This window comes from Rhinolophus ferrumequinum, chromosome 11, assembly GCF_004115265.2.
Source record: "Rhinolophus ferrumequinum isolate MPI-CBG mRhiFer1 chromosome 11, mRhiFer1_v1.p, whole genome shotgun sequence".
Classification (NCBI taxonomy): Eukaryota; Metazoa; Chordata; class Mammalia; order Chiroptera; family Rhinolophidae; genus Rhinolophus; species Rhinolophus ferrumequinum.
In genome coordinates, this window is record NC_046294.1 from 78,758,631 (window position 1) to 78,771,698 (window position 13,068).

The window sequence follows — 13,068 nt, forward strand, 5'->3', positions numbered from 1 at the left end:
AGATGAGTTAGCAAACTTAATTGTCAGACCTCGTATTTATCTTGTGCAAGATTTGGTAAGCTTCCTTGTTCTGAAGACTCATGCTTTTCTTAAGCTCTGGAAAGTTATTATCCATTGTCTCTTTCCCATTCTCTCTTTTCATTCAGTAATTGTGTTTGGATACATACTGGACATCTTATTCTCTAATCCATGCCTGCTTTTTCATATTTTCCATCTCTTTATTTCTTGGTGCAACAGTCCCCGAATCACTAATTCTCTCCAGTTATTTTTAATGTTTTGCCTGTCCATGGGTTGAAAATTTCAGCGACTATACATTTTTATTTCCAGTAATTCCTTTTTTGGCTTTTTAAAAAATGTTTTTCAGTAATGCTACACTATTTTATAATTTGTTTTGAATCATTTTATCCCTACTAATGTTTATTTTATGTCACTACATTACTATTCTACTACATTCAGTTCATTATGGAGTATTTCTTTATAGAGTTTGTAACTGTGGACAGAAGACTCATGTCTCTTACCCACTCCCCAATGTGGGAGTCCTACAAGCCCTGAGTTGCATATGTATCCCTACAAAGGTATTTCAGGTTACTCCTACCACACTTGATCTTAGCCAAAAAGCCAAGAAGCAATGGGTTTGCTCCTACCAGAGTACAAGAAATTTTAATAGTCCTAGACCAATTTTTACATTCCATTTAGCATTTCATTATCATATCAGACCCAATGCCACAGCTTGGAGAAGTTTGCAGAGACTTAAGAGTCATGTACAATGTGCGATCTCTCATCAGTAAGGAAGATGAAAGGAAAGAGAGTATTAATTAATGATATACCAGTTAAAGCTCTCAAATTATAGGAAAAAGCATTTATCAATACAGGGTCAGTTAAGCAGGCAAATAAATACCAAGTATGTGGATTTGCAGAATTTCTGAAGTTATATATCAATAAAATACTCAAACTAAATAAATATAGGATTTTTTTCTTTTCAGAAATAATTTATCCGAGTCTTCAATATTAGAATTATTTCAAGTTATACTCTTTAGAAAAGGACCTTTAGAGCAAAATACTCCATTATTAAAGTTTTAGGTTCAATACGAGAACTCTGGGAAACTAATAAAAAAATTAAAAAAAAAGAACTCTGCTGACATAAAAGAATATATCATAGATTAGTACACACAAACCAGGTTTTTACACAAGCTAATTAAGTTTTAAAAATCTCCAAAAGCCTAACGAAGCTAAATGAACTGTGGGACAAGGAGCACCTAACCAAAGCCTTTGCAAATAAAGATACGGTTGTCTTCTAAAAGAAGCTTCTAAAACTATGTATTTTCAGAACAGTGTTCTCGCTTACAAATAAAGTTAGTCTTCATCTTGTTTTATCTCAGTTAATTATAAATTGTCTGAAAAGAATAATAATGCTCTGCCTGCTTATTTACCAATTGAACATAAAGTGATTACTTAACAATAACACCTTGTATTTATAGAATACTTCATAGATGCAGATTCTTATACATCACTTCATTTTTCTACTAACAAAATACTTAGGAGACAAACAAGACAGGTTACATTATGAACACTTTATAGTTGAAGAAACAAGGTCTACTGCATAAAAGTGTTTTTTATACTAGGAAAAAACCTAAGTCACATGTGTAATAAATGGCCAAATGGTCTTTTGACACCCAGTCCAGAGCTCTACCATATACCAACCTGTCTTCCATCTTTGGTATTAAAAAAAAGTGGGAAATAATTTCATTTTGTGGATATTTACTCAAATAACAAATGGGCAAATGGTATAATTACAAAGATTATATAGTTCTACTTACAAAAGTGTATGTATACACCCCTATTTTTACCACAGTGCTATTCACAATAGCCAAGATACAGAAACCACCAAAATGTCCATCAATAGATGACTAGATAAAGAAATTACAGTCCATACATACAATGGAGTATTACTCTACCATAAAAAAAGAATGAAATCTTACCATTTACAACATGGATGAACCTAGAGCGTATTATGCTAAAACAAGTCAGACTGAGAAAGACAAATACCTTATGATCTCACTTATATGTGGAATCTAAAGAACAGAATAAACAAACAAAACAGAAATAGACTCATGGATACAGAGGAAAAAACTGATGGTTGCTAGATGGGAGGGAGCTCAGGGGGAAGGGTGAGAAAGGTGAAGAGGTTAGGAAGTACAAATTGATAGTTACAAAATAGTCATGGAGATGTGAAATACAGTCTGGGAAATAGTCAATAATACTGTAAAAACTATGTATAAATGCCTAACCACTATGCTGTACATCTGAAACTAATATAAAATAATACTGAATGTCAACTATAATTTTTAAAAAGATATATACTCATGGAGTATAAAGTACAGCATAGGGAATATAGTCAATGGTATTGTAATAGCTATGTACAGTATTAGAGGGGTAGTAGACTTGGGAGGGTTATCACTTTGTGAGGTGTGTAAATATCTAACCATTATCTTGTTTTATACACCTGAAACTAATAATAAAAAAAGTATAGGTAATACTGAAAGGTTAAGTGAATCATATCTATAGGCTCTGCTAGACCACAATACAGCCAATCAAAATGTTACAGAAAAATAATAAATGACATGGCAAAATACTCACAAACTACTAAGAAGGCAGAATATAAAACCATATATACAGTATCATCACATTTGTTTTAAAAAGTATGAAAGAGAAGAGACCAGAATGATTATATTCCAAAATACTGGGTCTCTAAGGAATTAGAATTAATCTATAAATTTCTAAAATAAAAATGTAGGGCTTCTGTAATAAGGAAAACAAACTCCTTAAAATGAAAGAACAAAATTATTCTAATAAACTGAAGTTGGAACTATAACTTCACCATAACATTTAATAAAATCTAAGTAGGTTATTCTTTTTTCAAAAAGAGACATTAAAAAAAACCAATTCTTGCTTTGGAGGAAAAATATGACTAAGGAACACACATAGGTTACGATGAAAACACATTTTATTTAAAATCCCTACGTAGGTAGAATAAAATAAACACCAAAATTATAGTAATAGAACAGAAAAATATGCAACAGCCAAAGCAAAAAGTGATCATGGAAAGTAAAAAATAATTAAATATATAAAGATACAATTCAAACCCCACTCAGTAAATGGTGAAATAAGAAACTCTTTATCAACAAATACTATGTTAAAACACACACACACACACACACACACACACACACACACACACACACGGCGCTGCCGGGTGGCTCAGTTGGTTAGCGCGGGAGCTCTCAACAACAAATTTGCCGGTTCAATTCCCACATGGGACGGTGGGCTGCGCCCCCTGCTACTAAACATTGAAAACGGCCACTGGACTTAGAGCTGAGCTGCGCCCTCCACAGCTAGACTGAAGGACAGCGACGTGGAGTTGATGGGCCCTGGAGAAACACACTATTCTCCAATATTCTCCAATAAAAAATTAAAACACACACACACACAACTGTGTTGCAGATTACAACTAAAAATCAATACGGCTTTAAGGTATTATTGATTATTATATACTCACTAAACTAGCAAAACAATTATTAATTATACAAGCCAGTACTGATGAGACCGTGTTGGTAAGCAAGTAGATATATATTGCTGGTAGTACCATAAATTGACTTCACATTTCTAGAAAGTAAGTTGTTAATATATAACAAAAGCTACAAAGCTTTTCTGAACAAGAAATTCTGTTTCTGGAATATAGCTCAAAGAAATAAACAACTACAGAAAAGGTAATCTGTACCAAGATATTCTCAGCAGCACTTGTTATAACAGCGAATGACTAAAACCACAATTAAAATAACGTTGAAACTATGTCACATGACAAACTACAGGTTTTTGTGTTTTTTTGGTGTATTATGACAAACTATGTCAACATTTACATGAGGATAAGTGAAAGACAGAAATATACCACCCATTATACCAGGTAAAAACACAGATATTCTTACAAATATTTGCATATACAGAACTGAGAACTTAATTCTAATCAGGGTCTTACTTCTGTTAGTTCCTAATTTTAAAAATCAGATGAAATTTTAAAAACACATTTCCACTGAAGTGCTTATATATCAGTTTATAGCTTACATAATATGATATACATAAGAATTCTGCCTTAAATTTTTTAGGATAAGGCTGTGTATAAATAATTAAAACTTAAGTTTTTACCAATCGATTACTGAAAAATATTTATATCATGATAACAGTATTGAACCTCAATCATAATTTCTAGTCCTTCTATGATTGTATATTTTTTCTTGAAACTGGCATGTTAGCAGCAGAGCGGATGATTAAATGTTACCTGAAAAGCCATACCTAGATACATGTCCTGGGTTCTACCTCTGATTCAGCTTGAAAATTAACTTTTCTTCTTTCAGTGTCATCCTTTCTGTTCCTCTCTAAAAATGGTATATGTAACCATCTAAACCACTGTGTATCACAGATATATAATAAAAATCAACTCTTCTTCTCTGCCCTCATAATACTTAATTATTGAGAAAAAATTTACTTCCTCCTCTCCACCTTTCCTAAATTTCTTAGTGGTCTCATCCGACCTCTTTTCCATACTACCCCCTAGAAGCAACAAATGCAATATGGCAAACAACATCGCAACAATTAATGTTAAGAGATGCTGGCAGCATACACAACTCCCATTTCCAGAAAATTTCACGTATGAATATGTATCCAAACATGGTGCCACATATTAGAGACAAAACCTCATATAAAATATTCTCTTCTTTGTCCTTTACCCTCTAAGGGTAACCCCCTAAAACAGCCTCCTCTCTACCTCACACAATGGAAAAACAGCCTCATGCTAACACCTTGAACTCTATTAAGTCAGCAGCACAACAGACTCTTCCCACCTGTCAGGTGATAAAACAGGTGTTAAGGTCTAGTCCATACTGGGCCTACACTGAAGCTTCAATAATTTATACCAGGCTGCCCTAATTTTACGCTTAAGAATTCTTTTCCCCAAGCCTGGCTGTAATTTTTTTCTATCTTTTGAGACACGAATGAATCTCTGAACACAATTGTGGTCTCTCCACAGACTAAAAATTACAAAGAATTCCTCAGCCAATTTACTGGGGGATTGGGAAGCAATATAACAAAGAGAAATATAAACTGAATTAATGAGATAACTCTGGCAGTCAAATGCACACAATAACAGCGTCTACAAAAAAGCTCTCAATCTTTTCTTTCTCCCTGCACGGGCCCCTCTGGTGAAGCCAATGAACATCTTCCTAGAAAAGTGTTTTGAAAATGCACAAATACATAAAATATATTAAAATCCATTATATTGAAATACAATCATTAAAATATAAAAAGCACAAATTTATAGATATGTGCTTCTTTATTAATCTTCAAAGAACAGTATTTACTAGTGGATCTATAATTAAACTTCTAAGTAATGATGAATGTAAATGCCCTTTAAAATATCTGCAACAGTATGGATTATGAAAATATCTGCAATTTCTACTAGACATAGTCCTCTGCTACTAATCGCCAGTGCTGCCCACATTCACAATGGAAGGAAAATATGTAAAGATGTACTTTTCCCCTATCCAACTTCAACACACCCACCGGCTTGTAAAACCTCTAATATACACAGAACTACGCTTACTACATGTTTAGCTCAGTGTTAATACTGAATAGCAATAATGAACTTTTACCTATTTAACAGTGATTCCCCAAGTGAAACAAAGAGGACAAGAATTTTAGCTCCATTTGCTAATAAAGACGTAGGGCCAAAAGCTAGGGCAAGGGTAGTGAATAGAGCATTTGTAGACTGCTCACTCTTCAGCCACTTTAGCTACATTATCTAATCTTCATAACTGCCCTTCGTCCTCCTGCCCAAGATTGGTATCACAATGCCTCAATCTTCTAATAAGCAATTACGAATCAGATAAGTGACTTGCCAAAGTAATAAGGCTAGTTAACAAAGCCAGAGGTCCTCCTATATCCTCGTTCTGAGCTCTTTTGGTTATCTCTGCCTTTTCTGACATCGGTCTAGATAAGCTTATTCCAACCAACTACTAGAGCTTTTCAAGAAGTTAAAGCTCTTTCCTCTGTTGTTTTCAAGTCAAAATACTACCTCTAAAGATGTACATTAATACTGGTATAATCACCTCTGTAAATGGATTTCCTATAAGGGTGACATGCACATCTAAATGAGATATGAAGTACTTGCTAATGTAGGAATTGATTTTTGTTGAAGGATATTTTCAAGGAAATAAAATATTCAACATTTTGAGCAAAAATATACATGTCAGTGAAAATACAAAGCAATTGCTAGAACTTAAATATAAAGCAGGAACTTCATATTTTTAAAAAATTTTACATTGAATTTACACTCTATTCTAAAAGAATTTTATAAATTTAAAAGAAACAACCGTATCTGTATTGTTCCCAAGGTGGGTAGAAAAACAAATACACTACCATTTGCAGTGATTGATTTTAAATGCTAAAAGGTAAGAAAGCTAAATCCAGTCCAATTTCTTCATTTTACATTTATGGAAATAAAGAATTCACTAACAAATGTTTAAAACGGAAAAACAAAGATAGGTTCAATGCCGTTGCACTGAATATTAACTCCAGTTTATATACACAAGAACACTTAACACACTCTGATGTATTATACAATATGGTACAACTATATTCCCATTAAGTGTGACCTCCTCAGTATCTTACACATCAAATACAAAAAGAATTTGGCATATGATTATGTCTGAATGTAGAAAGAAACCTTAAAACAGGGGTTGCGAAACTTCCTGTAAAGGACCAGATAAGTAAACTTGAGGTTTTGTGGGTGTTATGGTCTCTGTTGCAATTACTCTGCTGTTGTAGCATGAAAGTTGTCATAGATAATATGTAAACAAGCTATGATGTGTTCAAATAAAACATGATTTACAAAAACAAGCAGGAGGCTGGATTTGGCTCATGGGTCAGTTTGTCAACCCTTGCCCTAAGTATCTTAAGCAGGAAATCAACACTGTTCATTCCATAATTTAAACAAATTTCGTACCCATTAAGATATGAACTCACATCTTCCTGCTATACTATGTATGACAGATCAATGTCAGGTCTGATTTTGGGTGGGTAAGAAAGAACCCAAGACATCTGGTATATGAATAAGGAAAATAATCTAATGGGAATGAAGTTAGAAGAAAGGGCAATTCCATTATCCTTGCCAGTGACTGGCTAGGTATGGAATGTGTTCCAATCTTGGCCAACAAGACTACGATATCTGCAGGGGGGGATTCTGGAAAAGAGACAATCCTTCTCATTCCTTTGGATATTATTATGTCTGATGGGATGCTAGTCCTGCTATAGCCAAAACTGGGACCACGGGAAAGCAGTCTTATTATGAAACTAATGGTAAGACCACAGGGCAGAGAACTGGAAACAGAATAAGTCCTTGATGTGATCATTGAGTTATTCTTGAGCCTCTGCACTTTATTATATAAGATAATAAATTTCCTCATTATTGAAGCCAGTTTCAGAATTTTCTGTTATTGTAGCCAAAGCATCTTAAATGATATAAGGGCTTGAAACTGAAGATTGCTCATTTCACAACTGCACCTGCAGCCAGTCCTCTTAATTTCAACTTTTCACGAATAAAAGAAACATTTAAGGTCCTGAAAGCCCATAGATACTACCTACAACTCAGAAAAAAATATCTGTATCAGTTACTGATACAGATAACTCATAACTTTATAAATTCTATGATGGTGGAGAAAAAACAATGCGATACCTCCTTCTTTGATACTGTATCTAAAACATTCTTTCAACAGGATATTTTTTTCTCTAAACCAAGGGTTGGCAAACTTTTTCTGTAAAGGGCCAGATAGTATGTACTTTAGGTGTTGCAAAAAGTACAGGCTCTGCCACAATAGCTCTTTTAAAAGCAAGCCAATATGTAAACAAATGGGCATCCCTGCATTCCAATAAACCTTTATTTACAAAAACTTGCAAACAGGCTGGATTTGGCCTTGCAGATCAGTTTTGTGGACCTCTTCTCTAAATGATTAACAGTAAAGAGAGTATCTTTCTCAAACAAATCAACTTTACTAGAACTTATAAGTAGTTTATTTAAAATGTATATAAATTATGTAGAAAAGTAACAAGCATTTCTTGAGCATTCTATTCATAGGGTTACATCACTTGATGTAAAAAGTCTTGTTACCTTTATTTATATATAACTTCCATAAAATGTTATTTAGAATTCTACTATTAAAATGTAAAGTATATTACAATAGAAAATATAAAACTTACTCATATATAAATTTATATCTACCGAAGAAATAAAAGTATTTAAAATTAGTGAATTTGCAAGGATTGACTACTCAAAGAAAAAAAAAATCCATATATCTAACCTGAATGAACCCCCTCTTCCAGAAAGCTAAAACGAGAGTTCACAATGGAATGAATAAAGAAGTGAATTGTATGGACCATATTTCCTGTCCAAACAGTTACCCATTACAAAGATACACATACTATATGGACATTTCACTATCCCAAATCATAAACCCTTTATCAAAGCACACCATTTTCACTATGATTTATATACCATATTCTAGGAAGAAAAAATGAACCTCGCCTTCAACCATGAGCAAAGAAAATTTGCACACGTACATAAACACACTTGAGAATTATTAAATTCCACTGTGTTATTTCACTCAAATGATGAAAATCTGAGAAACATCAAGTAATGTGATTAACACAATAATAAAACACCCTTTCAATGTCTGCTACAAAATGACCTTATTTTAAACACTTTAAAATCACAATAAGATAAAAAGTATATGTTTATCCTTTCATAAATATTGACATTTCCTATACACAAGAATTGCTAATTGTAATTACCTATGAAAAACAGGACTGGGAAAAGAGGATGGGAGGTTCCAGGAAGTGAGGAGGACTTTGACCCTTTTCCTTTATATCTTTCCGGGTTTTTTCACTTTCTCCTAAAATGTATTATTTTTTAGTCTTTAAATATGGTTTAAAATACATGTTCAATATAAATTAATATTGAAAAATATACCAAGAACTAAAATGAATAGGAAAGGCAGGATTTCTCTGAAAGAGGCTAGAAATTGAGGAGCTCTCAGGGGTCAGAATAGGGCCACTTGTACCACAGTAAGAGGTGAGCAATATACTGGCTACAGAAGCCAGGGAAGTTCCGCAAGAGCCTTTAGCCCACAGTAACACTCTGGGGTTTAAAATAACCTTGTAAGGAAGGGTGGAGTCTACAGCAAACTCAATCCAGTTCACTGATCCAGTACCCCAAGTATCAGGGTAGGTAAGAAGTGCCCACTAGTTCCTGGTCCACAGGAGGTCCAAGACATCCAACAAAGGGTGACTTCCTTGACTTGCCAGAGTCACAGCAGTAAGCGTAAAATTCTATTAGCTATACCCAATCAGGTATGCTCCACCAGCATAATTCAGGCTTTAAAACCTTAATAGAACGTGTTTTTTTAGGCTTTGGTTTTTGGGAGATATTGGTTTAAAATTGCCATTTTTAATGGCATAAGTTAAAAATGCAGTAAGTTAAAAATGGATGAAAAAACTAGACTCCCACTATCATCCAACATTTCAGATTCTATTAGACTATGCATAGTAGATTAAAAGATTGAGACTGAAATGGAAACATAAAGACTTGAACAGCCTGCAGAAGATAAAAATGAATAATAAAATCCAATTCTGCTCTGCGAATGATGAAGCAATAAACAATCCTTGTTCCCCCTCCCTGAGACTACTGCAAGTTAATGAGAAAGAACAGCAGTCTGTCATTTCTTACCACAAGAAAAACAGTGAATTTGTGATTTCCTATTAAGTAATAACAAGGTCCAAAACAAAGGGCAGACGCACATACTTTCCCCACACCTAAATTAATTACATTTATTCTACAAATATTTCTGAGCCCTCCTAGTGCTCTTTCATGTGTGGGAATAAAGGAGTTAAACAAAACAGTGTATAATCCACAAGGGCAAGAATTTAATAATTTCTAAATGTCATAATCAAATTGGTCTAACTTAAATAAAACTGTAAAGAATTCCAATTTACATCTATGTATTCCTTACTAGTAATATACTGTTTACTAAATTCCATCCTATATAAAAGTGATTAAACCAAGAAACAAAGTCAGTGAAATCCTTTTTACAGCATACTATTAACTTCAAAGAAGTGTTACCTTGTCATATTTAAGGTAAGTTATTATTAGTCTCTCTGAAGGAAGATAAAGCACACTCGTGAAAGCAATGGAATTCTAAAAATAAAAGAAAAATGCAAGTCTGAATATTAGTCTTTCTTCTCAAATCTACTAATGTTGTTTTGGCAATTGGATTAAGCCATTATTTATCCAGCAAAATGAACAGGGCAATTGTTCATTCAGACCTCCGTCAGAAATATAAGAGTATTTAGTGTTCTAAAAAAAATTCGCTCTGCAAACAAACAGATTGTAACGTCTACGTCCAGTACCCGTTTATCAAATAAATCCTTATTATCTTAGGCTTTTGCATTTACATACCACTCTTAGTGCCAAAGATTCATTAAAATGCCTTTCACAAAATTTCAACTGTATTTTAAATACATCTTGGTGAAGCTGACTTTACATTTCCAACCTCAAGATAAAAAAACCCCACAAATATTGGTGATGGTTAAAGAACCATGACCTATTCTGTATAGGTGATGTGCTCTTTTTAAACTGAATTAGTGTTGTGCGCCCCCGCCACACGCCCCCTTCAGAGTTAGTCCGGGAATTAAGTTTAGGGCCCTTCAAAGGAAAGGGGGACGTAATGTACCCAACTTTTCTAGTGGGGTCTAAGATACTAAATCGGATAGCCTCAAGGGCCCGAAAAGTTAGGCTCCAAAGCCGCCGCCGCCGCCAGCGCCAGCAGCAGCAGCAGCAGCAGCAGGTAGAGCCGGGCGGCCAGGAACCGCGGCCCGAGCTCGGCTCGCGGGTGCCAGGAGTAGCTCCGCGCCCCAAACCCCGTAATGCAACATCCCTGTGCCACTAGGGCAGAACGCTCGCTCTCTAGTAATTCAACACCCTTACTTTCAAACTGGAGGCTGAGCAAGTTCTAATAAATTCCTAATCTACAATGCAAATTATAATTCTACCTACGCTTAATATCTGTATTTTCAAACTACCCTGAAGCAACGCGCAAGGCCGAACCCGCGGCCGCGCCCAGGCGGCGGGAACGCGACAGTCCCCCGGGGCGGGGAGATGGGTGGGGGGGTCCCGGGCCGACACCTCAGGAGGACCCCACGCCCGCCGGGAGGAGAATCGCTCCGCGGCATATTCGGGCCTCAGCCGGGTCACGACTCGGTTTGGGCCTGGAGGCTCCCGCCGGCCCGGGGGAGCGGCCGGGCCGTGAGGGCCGTGAGGGTGGCGGCGCCGCGGCCTGCGGGGCGCGAACACCAGCGCGTGGAGGCCCTAGCAGCGCGGCCGCCGGGCAGCGCGGGGCCCCGCAACTTCTCGCGGCCACCTCAGCGTCTCCGATAGAGCCGGGAGAGGGAATGGGGGAAGGGAGAGCGCCGGCGGCTTACCCCAACGGCTAGCGGGTCCTCCCGCCCGGAGTGTGGCTGGGGCGCTGTGCGGCGCCGCCGGGCGGCGCGGCTGCGAGGGAGAGGCGACAGTGGGAGCGCGGGGCCGCTAGAGAGGAGAGGCGCCGCCGCCACCGCAGACAGCTCCGCAATATGGCCGCCCGGCGGCTCCTCGGGGGAGAGGCGGGGCTGCCCTGCGCCCCCCGCCTCCCCTGCCGGCCAGCCGGCCTCGCGCGGCCGCCGGAGAGCCAACGCTGCCGCCGCCACAGCCGCTCGCGCCCCGCCCCGCCCCTCGGGCTCTCCGTCGCCGGCCGCGTGGGGCGTCGCTGGGGGTCGCCGTCCGGGTCCCCGCAGCGCGAGGAATGGGCTGCGGGCGCCGGAGCCCCGAAGGAACTGAGGCGAGTGCGTGGAAGGGGGAGTCCTTCCAGGGAGAACTGGGCTTGATGAAGCGGGCTAGGGGAAGCGCAGCCGCCCAACCCCAAGTCCGGAGTGCGCCCGCCGCCTCCCCGGCGAGTGGAAACTTGAAACTCCCGCTGGTGCCAGAAAACACATCGCCCCCAAGGAGGAATTCTTCCCAGAGGGAATCCAGAACCAAAGCGACCGTGTTACTTGGCTGTTCAGCTTGAAAATCTTGCATCAGGAGAGAGAAGGGGGTTTATCTCAGAGGAATTCATATTTGCAACGAAGAACGTTTAAATTATTTTGGCAGGTTTTACCCAACTAGAAAAACTTGCTTTTTCAGGGGCAATTTTTTTTAGACTTCTGCAAAACCTGGATGGATATGGCCCCAATCGAGAGTGCAGATTTTTATTCAGGCAAAGATATTTGATCATTTTTTAATTATCACCGACATTCTTGGTCAGTTAGAAGGAGTCGATTAAAAAGAAAAAGTTGCAACCAATCCTAAATATTCTAAATTTAGAGAAAGTTAGACATTTGATTATAGTCTAACTCTAGCCTACTCACTTTAGTGCTGGGACTAGATAGACTTCTGGCCAGTATTGTGTCATCTATACCATGCTCCCTCTCCTCGGTATTTTCTGCTGGGATTTACAGAGCAAAACTTGGTATGAGTATGCAAACAGCAAGTGCATAAAATTAGATTAGCCGAGCTTGCCCTGTTTGCAATGCTCAATATAGTTTACCTTTTATAAACAAACTTTGGTTCAAATAAAACCTCGCGAGTGTACTTAACTTTTAAGGAACAATAATTTCTATCCTTCCTTCCTTGGCATTTGCCTTCCTCGAGACCGTAGCATTTTCGGGAATTCTCCCCAGGTCACTTTCACTAGGCTTGCTCTTCAGTGAACTTCCATCATTGCCTTTTGAGACCTCTATGAGCAATTAAAAGCCCCAAAAGTGAAATTCAAAAGCCTTTAGATTGCAAGTTCCCCAAGGATGGAAACTAGGTGTGTGCTTTTTTTTTTTTTTAACTAAAAGATTACTCCCTGACCTCCCTGGGGTGGAAGAATTATCCAGGTAATTGTACAG

The 13,068-nt window shown here is 37.7% G+C and overlaps 1 protein-coding gene across 3 annotated transcripts in view; it reads right to left on the bottom strand.

Annotated features, from left to right (window-relative positions):
- The window catches only part of RDX (radixin), an 85,344-nt gene extending 73,612 nt beyond the window's left edge, over window positions 1-11,732 (bottom strand). Inside the window, exon 1 of one of the 3 annotated variants that reach the window (XM_033120286.1) lies at window positions 11,581-11,729. The gene's annotated coding sequence lies outside the window, so the exon portion shown is untranslated. Of the gene's footprint in view, window positions 1-10,222; window positions 10,277-11,580 lie in introns of those variants that run through there. The other 2 variants (XM_033120287.1, XM_033120289.1) reach the window with 2 other exon arrangements.
- Window positions 11,733-13,068: the final 1,336 nt, after the last annotated feature.